The sequence below is a fragment of the Macrotis lagotis genome, chromosome 6 (genome assembly GCF_037893015.1).
Source record: "Macrotis lagotis isolate mMagLag1 chromosome 6, bilby.v1.9.chrom.fasta, whole genome shotgun sequence".
Taxonomy (NCBI): Eukaryota; Metazoa; Chordata; class Mammalia; order Peramelemorphia; family Peramelidae; genus Macrotis; species Macrotis lagotis.
Window position 1 is genome coordinate 219,685,462 of NC_133663.1, and position 7,783 is coordinate 219,693,244.

General features: G+C 42.5%; 1 pseudogene; it reads right to left on the reverse strand.

The window, feature by feature from the left end:
• Positions 1–372: 372 nt before the first annotated feature.
• LOC141492029 (protein C1orf43 homolog pseudogene) lies at positions 373–1,339 on the reverse strand (annotated as a pseudogene).
• Positions 1,340–7,783: the final 6,444 nt, after the last annotated feature.

The following is a 7,783-nucleotide window of genomic DNA, read 5'->3' on the forward strand; positions in this document are numbered from 1 at the left end:
ATCACATCAGTTCCTCTAAGTCTCATCTTGATTGCAAGGCAGTACACTAAACACAACACAAATTTGAATAGGGTTTGTTTTAAGTATAACACCCTAGCTCCTGTCCACCCTTTTCACACCACGACTTTAAATAATATGTCCATGGGCTAGAGTCCCCATCCAAGTAGGTAAGATATGGTTTCCACTTCCAATGTAAGTGCCCCCCCCTCCTACCCCCACTAACCTATTTAGAATAAATCTGCTTTTGGGAGAGGTCAAAAAATAATGATGATCAATAATAAAATGGGTAAGGAGGAAGTGACACAGACAGAAGAAAAATATGTGGATTCAACTCCATAAAAATGCTTTTGGAGAGGGAGATTCACAAGGGCCTCATGGAACTTCAAGTTCTACAACAGATAGAGGGATAAGCTAAGGAAGGATTTCCAGGAACACATTTCAAAAAATTCTGAGCATAATAATGATAATACTGCTGTCTCCTGCCCTGGAGAAATCCCTGGGTACTAAGACTGGAATCTCATAGTAGAACCATATTGACTATGGCTATCCCCAAATTCAGTCAGAGAGTGCTCTCTAGGGTGTTGTAGTTATCCTTAAAACTCTTCAGCTCTAGGAAGTGCTTAGCTCTTTTACTCTTCTGGCTGGAGGGCAGATAAGTGACTTGGATAGTTGTTGGGGAGGAAACTTCAGGAGACTGTGTTAGATCCTTAGCTGCTGACTAGTGCTGTCGCTGGGAACTTCTACCTCGAGCTTTGACAGCTGCAGCTAGTTCACTTAGTGTTTCCTGATAGTGTAGATATTCAGTCTGGCCAAAGACACCAGTTCCATATCGAGATGTTTCATAGCCATCTAGCAAGGTATCAATGAGAGCTTTGCGGACACCCTTGAAGGTGGTACTTGTGTTTCGAAGCTCCAGCAGATAGGAGCGGAAATTCTTGCCCATCAGAGAATGAGGATGCCGGCCTTCTGAATGGAATGGTATCTCAGAGGCATGAATGGCATCCAATGCTTTCATTCTGTACAAGTAGTTGTAGCAATGTTGATTTCCTGGTGTCTCCAGCTGCAAAAGTTTGGCATCATTCTTTTCAAGAAGCTGGGGTTCATACTTTACATCCTGAACCTTGGATAGTCAGATGTCAATCTCTTCCTTCAGATCCTTGGGAGCATTGCATCCCACAGAGACATGAGGACCTCTTCGAGACTTCATAGCAAAGTGCATGATCTGCCTCTTCACAAAAATGAACAGCAGCACAAATACCAAGCTCCCATAGGCCATCACCAGCACCACGTTCACCCCAGACAGCCAGTTACTGCTGGACGCCATAGTCTCCCTCCAGCTTCGGGCTCCTTAGCAGCAATGGCCCTAGGGCTCCAGGACCAGCCCTGGCCATTTCCTTATGGGGGAAGCCAAAGCCAGGTCCTGTTGGAAAACATTGTGGCCAGGGAGAGCCAATAAAATATTCTTGTTTAAGAGTAATCAAAATATCCCCTCCCCCCCAAAATATAGACTTGCTTGAGTGATAAAGGGGAGAGAAAAAAATTAAAATTGAAATTAAAAGATAGTAATAATTGTAGGTATGGCCAGGTGGTGCAGTGGACAGAGCACCAGCCCTGGAGCCAGTAGAACCTGAGCCCATATCCGGCCCGGTACACCCAACAGTCACCCAGCTGTGTGACATGCAAGCCACCCCAACCCCACTGCCCTGCAAAAAGGAAAAAAAGAAAAAAAAGACCTAAAATAAAAATAAAATAGTAATAATAGTAGGGGTGGCTGGGTGGCGGACAGAGCACTGGCCCTTGAGCCAGGAGCACCCGGGGTCCAAATCTGGCCTCAGATACCCAATGATCACCCTGCTATGAGGCCCCAGGCAGGCCACCCAGCCCCATTTGCCCTGCACCCCCCCCCCAAAATAATAATAATAATAAAAAATGTGCTTCAGTTTGTGTTCCAACAACACCAACTCTGTTGCAGGTGGATCACCTTCTTTATGATAAGTCCATCTCAAAAGTTACTTCCATATTTTTCCACCATTGCCATTGCTGATCACAACTCCCTCCTTTCTTATTTCTCCGCTACCATGTACTAAATTTTCTCTCTCCTTTCACTGACTGCTGTAGGGTAGCTGAGTGGCACAGCAGAAAGATCCCTGGCCCTAGGGACAAGAGGCCCAGAGCCCCCATACCACCCCCTAGGCCCAGCATCCACCTGGCCCTATGGTCCCGGACAGGCCATCCAATCCCAGCTCCTTGCAAGAAGCAAAAAAGAGAATGTGTTGTATCTGACCACTCTACCCCCACAGTCCATTCTCTTCTCCTTCATTCACACCCCTACCCCTTCCCCCTTTGCCCCCCCCCTTCTTACTCCAGATGTCTATACCCCATTGAGTATATATGTTGTTTCCTCTCCTAGCCACCTCTGATAAGAGCAAAGATTCCCTCATTCCCCCTTGCCTTCCCCCCTTCCATATCATTGCAATAGCTCATTGTAATAAGGAAAAATCTTAGTATATGAAATATCTTGGCCTATTGCCCTTCTCCTTTGTCTTTCTCCCATTACATTTCCCTTTTTTCTATCGACTCCATTTTTACACCATTCAAATTCAGCTTTTTCCTGTATTTCATCTATAAAAGCTCCTTCTACCTGCTCTATTAACTGAGAAGGGTCATATGAGTATTAAAAGTGTCATTTTTCTATACAGGAATACATGCAGTTCATCATCATTAAGTCCCTCATATTTTCCCCTTCTCCTTCAATCTCTATGCTTCACCTGAATCCTGTATTTGAAGATCAAACCTTCTGTTCAGTGCTGGCCATTCCAACAGGAACATTTGAAATTCCTCTGGCTTATTGAAAGTCCACCTTTTTCCCTGGAAGAGGACATTCAGTTTTGCTGGGTAGTTGATTCTCAGTTGCATTTTAAGCTCTTTTGTCTTCTGGTATATTATATTCCAAGCCCTATGAGCTTTTGAGCTTTTAATGTAGTTGCTCCTAAGTCCTGTGAAATCCTGATTGCAGCTCCACGGTATTTGAATTGTGTCCTTCTGGCTGCTTGTAATATTTTCTCTTTGACTTGGGAGTTCTGGAACTTGGCTATAATATTCCTGAGGGTTGAATTTTGGGGATCTCTTTCTCGGGGGATCTGTGGATTCTCTCCATTTCTATTTTGCCCTCTGCTTCTAGGATATCAGGGCAATTTTCCTGTAGTAATTCTTTGAAAATGGTGTCAAGGCTCTTTTCCTGATCATGACTTTCAGGTATTCCAATGATTTTTAAATTATCTTTCCTAAATCTGTTTTCCATATCAGTTGTTTTTTCAATGAGATGTTTCACATTTTCTTCTAATTTTTCATTCTTTTGGTTTTGAAGTATTGAGTCCTGATTTCTCATAAATTCAGCAATCTCCCTGAGTTCTATTCTTTGTCTGAAGGATTTGTTTTCCTCAGAGAGCTTTCTCATTTCTTTTTCCATCTGGTCAATTCTGCTTTTTAAAGCATTCTTCTCCTCAATAACTTTTTGAGCTGTTTTATCCATTTGACCTAAGCTGGTTTTTAGCATGCTATTTTCGTCAGCATTTTTTTTTTTTTGGATTTCCTTTACTTAGCTGCTGACTTCATTTTCATGTTTTTCCTGCATGTCTCTCATTTCTTTTCCCAGTATTTCTTCTAACTCCCTCATTTGATTTTCAAAGTCTTTTTTGAGCTCTGTCATAACCTGAGCCCAATTTCTGTTTTTCTTGGAGTCTTTAGATGCAGGAGCTTGTGCTTCCTCATCATCAGACTGAGTGTTTTGATCCTTCTTGGGCTCACAAGCAAAATATTTCTCAATGGTGTTCCTCTTGTTTCTCTGCTTGCTCATTTTCCCAGCCTTAGCCTGTTTTTAGGGTGCTTCCTGAGCTTTTGGGACACTCCCACAAGGGTCTCAGTGTGTGAGGTTCTGTCTTCCCTCCTGGTCTATGAATGACCATAAGCGCCCCCTTTGTCATGGGGCTGAGGGGGGGGGCTGCTGTTCTATAGGGGGTGCCTAGACTGCGATCAGGATCTGAATGTGGTCAGAACTCCTGGGGCAGAGGTCAGAGCTCAGCAGTTTCTCTCTCTTCACTCCCCTCCCTAGGCTCAGCATGCTCATACCCCGGGGGCTCCTGCTTACTGGCTCCACCAGCTCCTGCTTCCTGGATCTAGGCTGCTGCAATCACACTGCTCACTGAGTGCCCTGAGGGCTGGGCTTCACATGCTTGCTCTGGCAGAGGTCCCCCACTGCTCCGCCAAGTTGTGCCCAGTGCTTCCCGGTGCATAGGTCAGGAAATTGCCCCACTGCTGTGAGCCGGGTCTCCCAGGGCTCTGGGGCTCCCAGTGCCCTGGGGCTGCCTCCAGGAGGCTGAAGTTCTTTCGCTCTGGTGGGCTGCCCCTCTGACCCCCCCCCCCAGCAGAACCTTTCTGCTCTTTTCCAGGTTACCTTGAGTAGGAGAACTGCCTCACTGGGTCCCTCTGTGGGTTCTGGCTCTCAAAAATTTAGTTAGAGTCCTTAATTTAGAAGTTTTATGAGAGAGAACCTAAGAGAAGATCCTCTCTTGTTGACATCTTGGCTCTGCCCCCTGAACCCTTCTCCACACTTCTAATCTGACTCTAAACTGATCTTAATTCTGCTATTCCCATGTGACCCACTGACTGGTCTTTGAGATTATTGCTTAACCCCATCTAGAGAATCTTAATCTGTGTTGCCTCATCCCAGGTCCCAGCCAATCAATGTATTCAATTACCTCAACCACCAAGCTTCATCCCAGAATTAATGTTGCAGTTTAGCTGGTTCTCCTCCTAAATAACAGGGAATTCAATCAGGGGGTGGGGACCTGGTTTGTTTATCCCCAGAAAGGGAAGTCCTTCTTTCATCACAGGTGGTGTCTAATCCAAATGCATCCCCACCCCCACTCACCCTGTACTGTATTGTGCCAATTATAAATGCCTTCCAATTGTAAAGGGGAAAGGTGGCATGCATCTTAGATAATAAACTGCAGTGACAGGGTATTCTCTCTTCAGTGGCCTCTATATGCTTATAGAGTGGACTATGAAAATTTCAGGGTAGCATTTATGTCTCAGAAATTGACAAAATATAAAACCAGAGTTTGATTTATTGTATTGTTGAGTGTTTAGAATTAAGAAAATAATGGGAAAATATTCATATTGCAAATTAAACCTGTGTGTCCTTTTTATTTTTTTTTCTGGAGACTTGACCCTTAAAAGATTTATTGGCATACTTTTGCCTTCCTCTATTCTTCCAAATGGTCAGTGAATCCTCTGACAGAAAGGAAACCATTACTGCTGGAGGTGCAGGGATGGGGATGGGACGCTGTAGGGTAATTAAAAGATGCCAAAAAGGCTACATTCAAGCACTTCTGCTGCTGCTTGACTCCACCCACCCTTTTTCTTGAGATGAGAGATTGAGCTAAAATGAGAAAGATTAGACATTTGTAAAGAAATGTACCGGATACATCATGACCGTTCTTTTGGGGGTTCCCTTTCTGGGGAATGCCCAGGTCCTGAAGCAGGTGCTAGACCTGGCAATAGATCTATATGGAAACATGGGGGTGGAGGAAAGGGGACACAGACATCCTGGTTATGTCTTTTAAAAAGTCATCAGTCAAGGTCATAGAGACAGTGAAGGGAATTAAAAGCACTAATAAACAGCTGCAAGAAAGTTCTGCAGTCTTTGCCACTCATTCACACCTATTGTCTCTGAAAGCTCTGCACCTAAATTCTTCTCTAATTAGCATCTGCTCTATATCTGTTTGATTTAGCAGTTAGGTTCCTTTTCTCTGGCTTAATGCAGATCCATGGAAAATGCTGATGCTACCAGTCTTACTTCCCCACAGTTATTTGTTAAAGTCCAGCAAAACAGAAGTATCTGGGGAGTCTGCAGAGCCCAAATGGGCAGATTGCTATCTCCAGTGCTCTTTTCTGTTACTGAACATCTGAACATGTCATTGTAATTTTCACTGGCAAATAAAGAATAAAGAAAACAGGAAAGCCTTCAAGACAAATATGGTAAAAAGGAAGGCAAAGGGTTACTGGAGAATGAAGAAAGTTGCAGCTAGGAGCAATTACTGTCTTGGACTCTCTCCTAGGACACTGAAATTTAGAGAAGATGACAGCACTTACACTCCTCTTAAAAATAACTGAACTTAGCAGCTACTTAGAAAGAAGAATAAAGTAAAAATAGCAAGCTACCAATGGAATTCCCCCTTCCCCAGGTGAATTTCTCCATTTCCTGCTTCCTATTTCTGGTCCTTGGCAGTCTTCCAAGTAAATGTCTTTTAGCAAACTGAAGTCTATCTCCCCATAGCCACAAGATGATGGTTTGGGGTTCCCTCCAATCTCAACTGAATTGTATCTGACTCCAATTTTGTTAGTTATGACTGCAAAGGTAGTATTCTGTTGTTTTCAACTTCTCATGCTCTCAGACTCAAGTTTTACTCCAACATTCCTTATACATATGACACCAAGACCTGGAAGACTATCCCAGAGGAATAATAGCTTTCTGGTATGCTGTCAAGGTGGAAAATCTTCGATTATTAGCTCTCAACAGAGTGCTTTACCTAAGGACCAGTTTTACTCACTCTAGAAGGCAGGTTTCCAAGTAGTATACTTCTTTTTTTAACCACAGAAACCCATGAAATGGACAAATTTAGTATATGATCCTCAGTTCTATTTAGTGTTTCTAGTTCTATAATAATTATGGTAAAACTATTGAGAAGGGGATAGAAGCAATGATGATGATGCGTATGATGCTGATACGTAGTTTTTAAAGTTTGCAAAGAACTTTGCATACATTATCAACTTTGATACTAACAGTACACTGAGAAGGAAACTGAAGCTGAGAGAGGGTAAGCAACTTGCACAAGATTACCCAGTTAAATAAGCATCTGAGGCAGGAGTTGAACTCAGATCTCCCTGACTCCAAATTTAGCACTGCTATAAACTATATTATTTTTCTTCAATATGTAGCTAAGGAGAGACTGAAAAATATCATACATGAAGGAACAAGCTCCCAGAGGAGATGGAGGGAGGGAGCTAAAAGGATACTTTGCCTCACTAACAAATCAAGATAGTACCCCATGATGTCTTTGATTTTTTTGAAAATGAAAAGACAAACAATAACAACAAATAAATGGGTTAGCCTTACAAGGAGGCTTCTGCTGAAGTCATATGTCATAAAGTTCTGCATTTGCCTTACACCCTCCCTCGGAAGCTTTCTATGTCATAACTCATCCTCCACTTCTTTGCTGCAGTCCTCTGAGAGAGTGGGGGAAGGAGGAGTCCAAAAGGCATGAGAATATAGAAGCCTTGTAACAGTAGAAACAAGAAGGAAGGAAGTGTGTTGCTTGTCAATGATATTCAAAAACTCAAATAATCTTTAGTCTCATCAATTCAGGTGTTTCCTCTAATGATGCTGATCTAAAGCAATCTTTGCCTGCCCATATTATGTGACTTTACTCCAACCAAACCACTTTGTTGACTAGATTCACACATAGGATATCCTTGATGAAAATGTTATCAGCACAGGTGTCTTTCATAGAAGATTTTTCTATAGCAAAAGACATCTCTGGTCATTCAACTATGTTGTTTTTGGTGCTAAGAATTCAATATCCCTTCATACCTAGTAATTGCTCATCTTTTAAATTCAATGAAAGAAAATGTGGCCTTAAAGACTTCCTTCAAATGAATCATTTTACATAAATATGTTAAAATTATGCAATATTCTTTAACTAATACTTCAAAGATATGTTTT